At 36.0% G+C, this 13,368-nt stretch overlaps 1 pseudogene; it reads left to right on the plus strand.

Moving 5' to 3' along the window:
• The first annotated feature begins 10,377 nt into the window (after positions 1–10,377).
• Positions 10,378–12,204, plus strand: LOC111143521 (annotated as a pseudogene).
• Positions 12,205–13,368: the final 1,164 nt, after the last annotated feature.

Raw genomic sequence — 13,368 nt, forward strand, 5'->3', positions numbered from 1 at the left:
CTTCTTAGTAAAGCTAAGCATCGATAAGGAATCTATAAAATTTTCCATGAGTCACTCTACAATCCCAGTCCAAAGAGAATAAAATACATGTTCACAAAGTTACGGTGAGTCCAGAATACCTACATGACTAATTCTACAGCTTTGTATTTAGTTCTTTGTAGCTGCAAACACGCTTCTACTACTCATTTATAATATGGAAATAAAAATACAAATTTTGGAGTGTCTTATTTTTCAGGTTCTAGGGGATTTATGTACATCATGTTATGTAATGTAAGCTTCATCGCAACCCTACTGTGTAGCTGTGTTTTATGGATGTGAAACACAAGCTTGAAGAAGTTACACGCTAGTCCAAGTTTACAAATAGCTAGTGGCAGAGCTGAGCATATCCACTCCATAGAAAGAAAAGTGATGGTGGTAAATGAGAGGTTTTACCGGAATGCTATTGGACTTCTGAAGTAAAGATGTGATGTAAGTTAAGAGTTACTAAAATTACATGTGCCTTTTCAACCTTACACGGATAAAAGCAACTTACGTTACTTCAAATGCCAACCTGTTTCTGGAAACACATGCTTTCTGGAGAGAGGATTGCTTAATGAAGTGCTTGGCTACTCCATTTGTGACTAATGTATTTGAGAATGTTGTGAAATAGCCATAGATTATGGACCTCATCACACACATGGCTATTAATGCAATGAGACATGACAGAGCATGAAATGTGCAATATCCATTCACATTGAAGACTAAGTGCCATCAGTGCATCTATGTGTGAATTAATATAGTGTCACATACTCCTGGTCGTGGAATGTCACATAGTGGTGGTGATTGGGATTGTAAAATGCCTTAATCAAATAATAGTTGGAAAGAGCAAGTATATGCTGTCACATTGATGACAAGGTTTGAAAGTGTTGAGCTAAATAAATTACTCTCCACTATACTCACAACCCATTAATCCCATCAATTATGTAATTATTTCGAATTTATTTGAACTACATTTCAATTCTAAAGTCTTATATATAGGACATTGAGAAAATAAAGTCAGCAGTATATCTTTTTAATTACATTTCCAGAAATACAAACATGTAAAAATACAAATTAATTGGATTATATTCACTTTTATGTATTTAGGAACAGAGCCATGCTCCACTGCGAGTTTTCTTCTTTCTCTCTCATATTTGTAATTTCTCTGTTTATTAGCCACTTACCCGCAATCTACGTGTATGTGCTTCAGAAACTTTCACGCTTAAAATTTACCTCTGTAGAACCTACAGGTCACTGTTTTTCTGCTCTTAACAGGAAACGTTCCCAAATATAGTTACCAGTTACTATCACCACTTTCTTACCTCCCACTCCATCCTCAGCTGAAAACAATCATCCGTCTACCTAATATCCCTACTCCCACCTCCAATGCCAATCATTACACTGAAACTGTTTTAACTAAAGTCAACAATAATTTCTCAATTATTATAAGCACTTCTTTTCAATTTTGATTCTTGTTGGACCCCTCTTGTGTTTGACAAATTTTATTACACTCTTCCTGAAAATCTCTCCTGTTTTCCATTAAGCTACTTATACTAGGCCCCCTTCAATTTCTTTGGTTATTTCTTCTCAGCAGTCTCCCTTTCCTCTTCATACTTTTTAAATACGCCTGTTTTCCAAGATTCTGGTTTTGTCCCCTCTCCCCTTTTTAATCACATTCTGTGCCCACCCTGGGAAATTTTTTCCATATCCAGTGATTGTTATTCAAACTTGTACACTAGTCTACACTTCTCTGAGCTATGGTCTCATATATTTGCTGCCTACTAGGTATCTCCTCCTATGGGATCGCCAAATCAACATGGCCCAATCTGTTTAATTTCCTATAATCCTCATCTTGATAAATGGTTTCACCATTAAGACATTTATCTGAGCCTAATAGCTAAGATTGTCTTGAGTTTCCCACTTTCTCTACCTCCTTCACTATAAAGGTGTATTTACTGATCACCTTCCCTAAGTAATAAGAACATTATTGGATTTATACTTGCACTCATCAATCCATGATTTTTACTAGCTCTGGATGTCATGACTTGCATCTTTATACCCAAAGAAATATTTTTGCAATAGGTAATTTTTCTTTCAATGTTTTAATATATTTTTCAATTTTGGTTAGACTCAGTGCATTAAATAAATCTATTACTCAAAATTTCTATTAGACCTTTTATGTAGCATCACTAAGTTCTTTGTTTTAAGTCATTTCTTGATTGACTAAGTTTTATCAAGTATATGTTTTCAAGGTTGACTCATTATTTCTCAATATCTTCTATTTCACCCAGCTTGAGAATGTTATTGTGTGACTGTGTGTATTTGGTTTTGCACAATTTTATTACATATGTAATTTTATATATCCACTACTACAGTCATAATACAAAACAGGGGACACCTGGGTGGCTCAGTTGGTTAAGCAGCTGCCTTCGGCTCAGGTCATGATCCCAGCATCCTGGGATCGAGTCCCACATTGGGCTCCTTGCTCGGCAGGGAGCCTACTTCTCCCTCTGCCTCTGCCTGCCATTCTGTCTGCCTGTGCTCGCTCTCTCTCCCTCTCTCTGACAAATAAATAAAAAAAAAAATCTTTAAAAAAAAACAAAAACAAAACAGTTCTATCATCAAAAGGATGCTTCATATTGCTCTTTTATGTTTACACACACATACTTCCCACCCATGCCTGTCTTTTGTTCCTAAGCACTACCAACCATTGATCAATTTTTCATTTCTATAATTCTGTCATTTCAAGTATATTATATAAATTGAGTCATAACTATGTAAATTTTTGTTTGGTTTTTAGTCAGAGTAATTCCCTTGAGATTCATCCAATTTTATGTGTCAGTAATGTATTACTTTTTATTACTGGGCAATATTTCATGATACAGATATGTGCTATATGTTTATGAAATAGATATATGCTATATAATCAGAAACTTTAAGATATATCAGATTTCCTGAATTTACTGTTATTGTTATTAAGGCTTATTGTATTATGGAAGAAAATCACCAAAATATAAAATAGAAAGAAATATCAATCATATAAAATTAAATTTTAAATTAAAAATAATGCATTTATAAAGAAAGATGGCACTGCTACATTAAAATACTAGCTTTCAAAGCAGTTTAAAAGTTCTTCCCCCAAATCACTATGAGCCCAATATATATCTCATTATTTTAATTTTTTCATTACAATAGACAGTGAAATTCAGGTAAGAATACTGTGCTATTTTTCTAATTCTGTGCAACAAGTTACCAAAACTTGGCATTTTGAAACAACACTCATTTATTATCACACAGCTCTGTTGGTCAGAAGTTCAAGTAGGCTCAATTAGGTTCTCTGTTACAAAAATTGTGAGAAAAAATTCAAAGTGTCCACTGGGCTGGACTTTTATCTGGAGGCTCTGGTGAAGAATCCACTTCTCTGCTCACTCAGGTTGTTGCAGGATTCATTTCCTTGTGGTTGTTGAGCTGAGATCCCGTTTCTTTGATAACTGCCAGAGAGGTTCCACTCTTTTTCCTAAAGGTACCTCTATTTCATCTGGCATGGCCCCTTCCATCTTTGAAGTAGCAATAGCTCACTGAGTCCTTCTCATTCTTTGAATCACTCTTTCTCTTCTGCTGTCAGACTGAGAAACTTTGTTTTAAAAGGAACCTAGGGGCACCTGGGTGGCTCAGTAGGTTAAATGTCTGACTCTTGATTTCAGCTCAGGTCTTGATGTCAGGGTCGTGGGACTGGCCCTGTGTTGGGCTCCATGCTAGGTGTGAAGTCTGGTTAAGATTCTCTCTCTCTCTGCTCCTCCCCTTTCCCTGCCCACATGCATGCAAGTGCACACTCCTTCTCTCTAAAAGAATAATAATAATAGCAATAAAAAAATAAAAAAAAATAAAGGGACCCAAATTAAGGTTCTGTTTAGGGCCACTAACTAACAAAGGGGCTAGCAGACACCTTATACTGAGTGAGATTGTTCACAGATTTTGCTTTGCTAGGCGTAGGCCCCTGAGACACCTGCTGGGTTGTTAAGGAGTGACTTTTTCTTGTGAGTTTGTAAAATAGATCTGAGTTTCAGGACAATCATCTACATCTGATATGGAAGGCAAGGCAATCTTTAAAAATCCTCCGAAATTCGCTGGGAAATAAAAAGGAAGTAAGTGCAACAGGAAGATAGTCTTAGAGTTCTGTGACAGGTGGGGCTACATGGGAGGGACAAGTCATGAGGGGCAGCCTTATGGGCCATTGCCCATGCCATACCCTTCAGAATGCATCCCAGGTGTGTAGTAAGCACAAAATGGATAACTATACTAGGAAGGGAAGACAACGCCAGGAAATGCAACAGTTAAACGGTCAGATCCCTGAGTGGTTATAGCCAAATTACTTTACTTAAGAAATGGAATTTGACTCTGTTTTTCATAGTGTGAAGAAGAGTTTGAATCTCTTTCTAGTTTGAGATAGTCCTCTAATCATAAGTAAGCAGGGTAAGATTCCTGTTGTCCCCACTCTGGGAGAAAAATCAGAAACAGCTGTATGAGGAACATAGACTTATAATGAATCTGCAGGGTCAACCATATAGGAAGAAAAGTCATGTCTGGATAAAAAGGAATGGGCAGTGCATCTTAATAGTGAATGTAGATTGAATGAATCTTTCTGAAAATACAAGTGATAAATAGTGTGGCTCTATTTTCAGTAAGCATTTAGATGAATCTAAGAATTCTTCCTTAAATATAAGGATCACAATGCACAGAAATGCTTACCTCACTTTGTCAGTAGAGAAAAGCATTGGGCTGAGAAAAAAAATCCAGAATATCTAGACAATATAAATGACAAATTAAGATTTAATAAATAGAGAAATTCTTTATGTTCACCTTGCTGAAAGTTTTAAGCAATTTCTAAGAGAAAGGAATTAAAGTTAGAGGAACAGAAGAATTCCAGTTTTTAACCTATTGTTTTCAAAAAACAATTGGTTTAAATTAACCATATAGTGACTATAGCCTGCATTAGTTATTCTCAACTACACTAAAGCACCCATGTGTGTCTTGACAATAAACAAAGCTAATTAAGGGTCAGAGCCATCCTGGAACAACCTATGTGCCAGGTATTCCCCACTCATGATCCGGTGTGGAAGGAAGCATTTGAGACCATTGAAATGCGTACCCTTCTTCCTAAGTGATTTCAGAAGAGACAATTGGGATAACTTGTAATTTGCTTCATATCCTTGTTTGTTTCACCAAGAGAGGAAGACGATCTGTGTCCATACCAGGCTCCAGAAAGGAGACAGAAACCACACCAATTATTTGAAAAATGAAATTCAATATGAAGGATTGTTAACCAGATACAGTGTTTTTGTGAGATAACTTAAAAGGTAAAAAGAGGGGCGCCTGGGTGGCTCAGTGGGTTAAGCCGCTGCCTTCAGCTCAGGTCATGATCTCAGGGTCCTGGGATCGAGCCCCGCATCAGGCTCTCTGCTCAGCAGGGATCCTGCTTCCTCCTCTCTCTTTACCTGCCTCTCTGCCTGCTTGTGATCTCTCTCTATCAAATAAATAAATAAAATCTTTAAAAAAAAAAAGGTGAAAAGAGAAAAGAAAGGTAGCAATTATAGAAAGAATTATTAACCCTGGAGCCAGGGGAACAAAGAGAAGGGTTTGGGATTGTTCTTGGTAATTTGGATCAATTTCTTCATCTCTAAAATGAGGCTGTTGGACTAAATTGTGTCTAATGTCCTATAGCTAATATTCCGCACAATCTGTGCCTTTAAATTCTGTGGTTCTATAAACATGCTCAATTAACTCTTATGGCAAAATAGCTAGGGTTGTGTTTATATTTCAGTTAAAAAAAATAAGTGCTGGCATATTAGGATAATGTTATCCGCTGTATAGAGTAAACCCCAAATTAAAATGACCCACCCATCATTGAACCTTATTTCTTGTTCACTTAAAAGCCATAAAAAGATGACCCTGATTATTAGGAGATTCTCTTCTATTTAGTGATTTAGGGACCCAGGGACCAAAGTCCTTCCATCTATGGGTCCCCTATTCCACCAATCATTATGCTCATCTAAATCACAATGGAAGGAGAGAGAATTCATAGTATTTACACATGGGAAGTTTTTATGGTCATGCCTTTAAATGGTGCTCATTCTTTCCACTCACATTCTATTGGTGAGAAATCAGTCACTGTCAAATCCAGTTGGAAGTAAGGTAGGAACATTTAGTCCTGCTATCTCCCCACTAGGAAAAGAAAGGTGTTTGGTAATGAGCTAAGAATCTCTGCCACAGGTTGCCTTATGAAAAAAATCTAAAGAAGCAACATTTTGAAGTCTAAACTTCCCAATATGAGCTGCTTAACTAATCCATGTTTTATTTTTTAAAACACATTCAAATTACTTTTATTTTTCAATAAATTAATTATTATCCTTTTTAATAACTTTCTTTAGAAGTCAACACTTCACTTAAAAATAAAATACTACATATTAATTTTGTCTTTATACCAAAACAAAATGCCCCTTTTTAGTACTAAGTTACCACCATATGTTGAAATATTCTATTTATATGTTCATGTCTCCCATTGCTATTATTATTTATTTATTTATTTATTTATTTATATTGCATGGCAGGGAGGGCCAGAGGAAGAGGGAGAAAGAGAATCTTAAGCAGGCTCCATGGTTAGTGCAGAGACCGACAAGAAGCTCAATCTCAGGACCCTGAGATCAAGACCTGAGCTAAGGTCAAGAGTCAGATGCTTAACCAAGTGAGGTACCCAGGCACCCCATCTTCTACTGCAATTTAAACCATTCTGTGAAGGAACAATATCTTTTTCATCTTATCTATCCTTAGCATCAAAAGGTCACAATGAAACCATTTAAATTGTTAAAAAAAGAAATGACCTCAAATGAAAATGAAGTACATGTTTTCATTTCTACATTTTATTGGAAAGGTGTCTTTTTTTTCAGGCATCTAAACATGTAAGTAGTTACCTGTAACTTAGTTACATGTAAGATGTAAGATGCCTTAAAAAAATTCAGATGTTTAAGATGCCTTTAATAATGATATTAAAGGTTTTTGTTGTTGTCATTTTGTTTCTTTTTGTTGTTTTGTTTTGTTTTGTTTTTATTAGCAGCATTAAATTAAGTAGTCTTGGAAGCTACTACCTGTTTTCTTGGAAGAAAAACAGGACTGTGAATACACTTGTAGAAAATGTGTTCTTTCCCTAACCAAAACCAAAACCCAGCACCAGAATTCATGTAATACCTTCCCTTAGTCTCATACCCCATTGTGACGGCTGGTTTTATGTGTCAGCTTGACCAAGCTAAGGGATACTGAGATAGCTAGTAAAACATTATTTCTGTGTGTACCTTTGAGAGTTTTTCTGGAAGAGATTAGCTTTGACTTGGTGAACTGAGTAAAGTAGATGGTCCTCCCCAATATAGGTGTGTATCACCCTAATTTTTGAGGATCTGAATAGAACAAAAAGGCAAATTCCCTCTCTCTGAGCTGAGACATCCAATATCCTTCTTCGCTGGGACATTGGGGCTTCTAGTTCTCAGGCTCTTGGACACAGACTGGGATTTATGCCATAGGCTCCCTTGGTTCTCAGGCCTTCAGACAGACTTGGACTGAAGTAGAGCTATTCACTCTCCTGGTTCTCCAATTTGTAGACTGGGGACAGTGGGACCTCCTGGTCTCCATGATTGCATAAGCCAATTTCTATAATAAGTTTATATATATATGTATATATACATACATACATCTATGTATGTATGTATATATACAGCTTCTAAGTTCTGTTTCTTTGGAGAACCCTCAGTAATATATCCATCCTTGGTGTGAAGAAGAATTAACTCTCAGGGAGTTACAAATGGTTTCACTAAAACTCATAAACTTCATTAACAGAGATGAAGAATCATACCTAGTAGGTTTGTTCCTTCCCAAATAGGGATCAAAAGTAAACCCACTAATAAATGTTTCTAAGACCTCAACTTTACCCCGTTGTCTAGGGTTAAAGGAAGATCTGGAGTTCCACTTCCAATGAAGGTGAGTTAATGAGTTGCCAGAATTAGCAGCCAACAAGCTCTGACCCTTGAAAAGAGGTATAGACCATGGAACTACGGACTTCTACTTAGGAGAATAGTGGGGAGTGACTGTTGCAGGCTAAGGTGGTAAAAGTGAAGTACAGAAGCTTGAAAGATGGTTTTTCTCTATGAGCTTTACAGACTTGTGCAGAAAATTATTTTTTTTTGCCTCAATTTTTTTATCTGTAAGATGAGAAGTTTGGACTATATGAATTCTAAGTATCTTCAGTTCTAAGTGCTAATAAGCATGGTGGTTAAGAGCTTTTGCTCTGGAGAAAGAAGACCTGAAGCTGAATATTGACTCTGACTCTGTAAGCATGGGTTAGTGATTTAATCTCTCTAAATCTTAATGCCCTTATTAACAAAATGGAAATAATTGTAACATTTTCCTTACAGGTTAGCATACTGCCTCACCTATAAAAATAGTTGAATGAAATGTAGTTCTTAAAATTTCTATTACTGGATATCAATCTCTCCAAAAGTAATACTTTTTAAATACCTCAATTATGTAAAATTTGAAAATCAATAGGATTATTATGAGAGTTAAAGGAGACAACGCATATGGAATGATTCTGTATAAAATAAAGAATAGACTCTGTTATTAATTGCAAAGTATTTTTCCTTCAAGAAAATGACCTTCCTTAGTAACTGTAACTTTAATCATCACTTTTTACTCACCTGATATATATGTTATGTATGATGGGGCGTTCATAAAGATCTAATCTAACAGTCTGATTCAAAACAATGAAATAATTTTTTCTTTACCAGATTCAGAAATGAGGATCAATTGGGAGATACAAATGAATTAGAGTCTTTCATTCATACAAGTGAATATTTAGATGCTAAAATATATGTCTTGGAAATAACAAGAAACACTGTAAAACGGAGAAATCTGAGTGGCCCTCTTAGGATAAGTAACACTTTTAGAGTTGTACATTTTTAGTAATGCTACAATGAAGTTGGGTGGGGGGAGGGAAGGGTGGTGGTAGTTGGGGGTCTGGGGAGTCCCTGACCACAAAAAGAAAGAGAAGAAGGAAAGGGTAAGACAAGCCTTTGTGGGAAAGGTAAAAATGAGATTGGTTGACCAGTGCTGCACGTACAAATGGATAGGGGAGAATAAGTTTATGTCAATGTTGTTTCTTACTTAGAATTAAATATGTGGTTCACCAAAGCTTTATCTCTGAAATACTAAAGTTGAAACTTTTAGTTTTCTTATGGCCACATCACAATAAATATTCACCAAACAGGAAATTAAAAAGAGATCTTCTGTATGAATTGAACTGTACTTTCAAATCCCTGTTTTTGATACCCAGATGTATCTAATTTTGTTGAAGGTACCAGGTACTCTGAAGTTAGATTTCACAGGAAGTTGAGATTTTCCTTTCTTTCTTGAACTCAGTGAAATTCTTCAGCAATGTAAATCCCTTTGAAGTCAGGTCGATATGCCAATGTTGAATCAAATTTTGTGAACTTCAAAGCCTACTCTGTTGTGGAGGATATCTGGGTGAGGTTAGATATTGCAAAAAGAAATGAGAATATAACTTGAACACTTTAACTAACTCGGTTTCTAAAGTAGTATTTGAGGTTTCTTATTCTGTGAATATTCATCTTTTTTATATACTTAAAATATTTAATACTATAATATTTTTACTATAATATTCCAAAATTTTACTTTATAATTTTTTATGCCATAGAAGTCTGATAAACTTACTTTAGATGGGAATTTTACTTTCCTTTTATCGTACACGAAGGAGTTGTGGGAAGAATATAGAATTTAGAATCTGAGAAGTTTCACGAAGACTTCAGCTATACCCTTGGGTCAATTGTATTCAAAAATTGATTTTAAAAATCTATATTATATAGTTTTTATAAGAATGTGTAACAACGTATGTGTAAATGTTTAATATTCAATTACAATACATTTAAAGCATTTGAGTAAAGTTGATTTCTTTTTTTCCCCATGAAACACTGAACATTTTCAGGACCATGAATGCTGAGATTAAATCATTTGATTCTTCACTTGAAGTGATGAATATGTGGGCAACATCTCCCTGTTGTGTTAGAATGAGTTATTGCCATATTAAAATGCTATTATAGAGTCTTCTTAAAACAAATCAAAAGCAATTACCAAAAAAATGGCATTAAGCCTTCCAATACCACTTGAGAGCGAACACTAATTATTTAATTAAATGACCAAATCCATTCTTTATCAAATAAGTATTGAAAATCACTCTTTACTAGGCGCTATATTCATTAAAAAATATATATATAACAACTTTTCCTGTGGTGATTAGCCATGGTGGATGTGAAGATCCTGAACACCAAGGCCAAGGGGGCCCAAGTCCAGGGGGCACTGGCAATCAACATCAGTGCAGCCCAGGAGCTGTAGGACCTTCTGAGGACCAACGTGGGGCCTAAGAACACCATGAAGATGCTTGTTTCTGGGGCTGGAGACATCAAGCTTACTAAAAATGGTAATGTGCTCTTCATGAAATGCAAATTCAACACCTGACAGTCACCTTAAAACCAAAGTAACAACATCCCAACATGGCATAACTGGTGATGGTACCACTTCTAAAGTCCTAGTCATTGGAGAGTTGCTGAAACAGGCTCTCTACATTTCTAAGGTCTTCATCCCAAAATAATAATGAGGATTTGAAGCTGCAAAGGAAAAGACACTTTAGTTTTGGGAACAAATCAAAGTAAGCAAAGAAATGGACAAGGAAGTACTTATAGTTGTGGCCAGAACATTTCTCTGTACTAAAGTACATGCTGAACTCGCTGATGTGTTTGGTTTTTTGTTTGTTTCTTTGTTTTCTTGTTTTTGCTGATGTCTTATCGGTAGCTGTAGTGGACTCCATTTTTGCCTTTTAAAAACAAGATGAACCTAATGACCTCTCCATGGTTGAAATCATGGAGATGAAACATAACTCAGAAACTGATACAAGCCTCATCAGAGGTCTTGTTTTGGACCATGGGGCAGAACATCCTGATATGAAAAAAAAAAAGGAGTAGAAGATGCACACATCCTTACATGCAATATGTCATTAGAATATGAGAAAACCGGAAGTGAATTCTGGCTTTTTTTAAGAAAGTGCACGAGAGAGAGAGAAACTCGTAAAAGCTAAAAGAAAATTCATTGAACATAGAGTTAAAAAAAATAATAGAACTGAAAATCAAAGTCTGTGGTGATTCAGATAAAGGATTTGTTGTTATTAGTCAAAAGGGAATTGACCTGTTTTCCTTTAATGCTCTTGCAGAAAAAGGCATAGTAGCTCTGAGTAGAGCTAAAGGAAGAAATATGGATAGGCTGACTCTTGCTTGTGGTGGAGTAGCTCTTAATTCTTTTGATGATCTAAATCCTGACAGGGACATGCAGGACTTCTTTACATTGGGAGAAGAGAAATTCACCTTTATTGAGCAATGTAACAATCCTCACTCTGTCAGATTTGTTCAAAGCACCAAATAAGCACACACTCACTAGAATAAAAGATGCAATAAAAGGGGCACCCCAGTGTCTCAGTCAGTTAAGAGTCTGACTCTTGATTTTGGCTCAGATGTGATCTTGGGGCCCTGAGATCAAGCCCGGAGTCTAGCTTCATGTTCAGTGGGAAGTCTGCTTATGATTCTCTTTCTCCCTCTGCCCCTCCCCTCTGCTCGCTCACTCACTCTCTCTCTCTAAAATAAATAAATAAAATTTTTAAAAAAGGATGCAATAAGAGATGGCTTGAGGCTGTTAAAAACGCTATTGATGAATGCTGTGTAGTTCCAGGTGCTGGGACAGCAAAGAAGCCTTGATTAACTATAAGCCCCGTGTAAAGGGCAGGGCGGAACTTGAAGTTCAAGCATTTGCTGATGCATTGCTCATTATTCCCAAGGTGCTTTCTCAGAAGTCTGGTTTTGACCTTTAGGAAATGCTAACGTTCAAGTAGAACAATCAGAATCAGGTCAGCTTGTGGGTGTGGACTTGAACACAGGTGAACAAATGGTAGCAGCAGAAGTCGGCATGTGGGGTAATTATTGTGTCAAGGAATAGCTTCTTCACTCCTGTGTTATGATTGCTGCCAATGTTCTCTGAGTTGATGAGATCACAGGAGCTGAAATGTCTTCTCAAAAAGGTTGAAGTTTCCTTTGTATATGTAAATCATGAAGACTCTACAGAATTATCCTAAGAATATAGCTATGGAATTTTTGTCCAAGCTTCAAATAATTTTCAAAGGATTTTTTTTCCAATACAAAAAAAAAAAAAAAAAAGAGAACACTGATATTCACATTCTGAAGTTCTGAAATTATAATTACACTATTTTTAAAAATTACACTACTGTGTACACACATTAAGCAGTCTGTTTTTATACAATGGACAGGATGGCTTGTTTAGCTTCAGTGATAAAAAAAATAATAATGTTAGATAAGTATGTTACCTACCTTGTTATTAAAGTTCCTTGAAAAACAAACAAACCAAAATAAATAAATAAATAAATAAACAAACAAAATAAGTACTTCTGTCCTTATGGAGCTTATATTTTATAACATTTATATATGTAAATATATATTACATATGTAAATTATGTATATTATAGTAATACATAAAATTAAATACATAAGTATAAATATAAAATCATTTTATTTATTATAATTTATTTTAAGTAAATTATATAATGGTAGGAAGTGTTATAGAAGAAAAGAAAACAGAGCAGAATTAGGTGTTTTAGCAGTAGAGAGAGTCCCTTAAATATAGGTTAACTTTTACACAAATTAGTAAGGTTGTCCTTAGTGAGCCTATGATATCGAAGCCAAGACTTGAAATTGATAGAGCAAGTACTGAAAAAAACTGGGGGAGTACATCTGAAACAGAGGCAGTGACACTGGGAAGGATCTAAGGCAAGAAGGGGTCACTTCATGTGTTTGATTAAGCATGGTTTGCTGGGAGCAAGGAGGAGAATACTAGGAGATGAGAAGGTGGGGTTAAGTATATATGGCCAATAAAGCTATTTTAGAACTTTTATTTATATTGTGAGTGAATTAGCGAGAGCCATGGGTGGGATTTGTGGGGAAGATGGGATTGTTTGAGATCCTATTTTGAAAGGACAGCTCTCACTGGGGAGTTGAGAATAGATAGCAGAAGGAGAGGAATGGAGAGGGAGACCAAAGAGAAGGTGACTGCCATCAGCAGAGGGAGGGGTGAAAGGGGATCCTGTGTGGGTGCCAGCAGTGTAGGAGGGGAAAGTGGTCAGGTGCAGATCTCACTTTGAAAGTCGAACCAGCAGAGTTTCCTGGGTGGGGGAGA

The sequence above is a fragment of the Enhydra lutris genome, unplaced genomic scaffold (genome assembly GCF_002288905.1).
Source record: "Enhydra lutris kenyoni isolate GAN:26980312 unplaced genomic scaffold, ASM228890v2 scaffoldscaffold9, whole genome shotgun sequence".
Classification (NCBI taxonomy): Eukaryota; Metazoa; Chordata; class Mammalia; order Carnivora; family Mustelidae; genus Enhydra; species Enhydra lutris.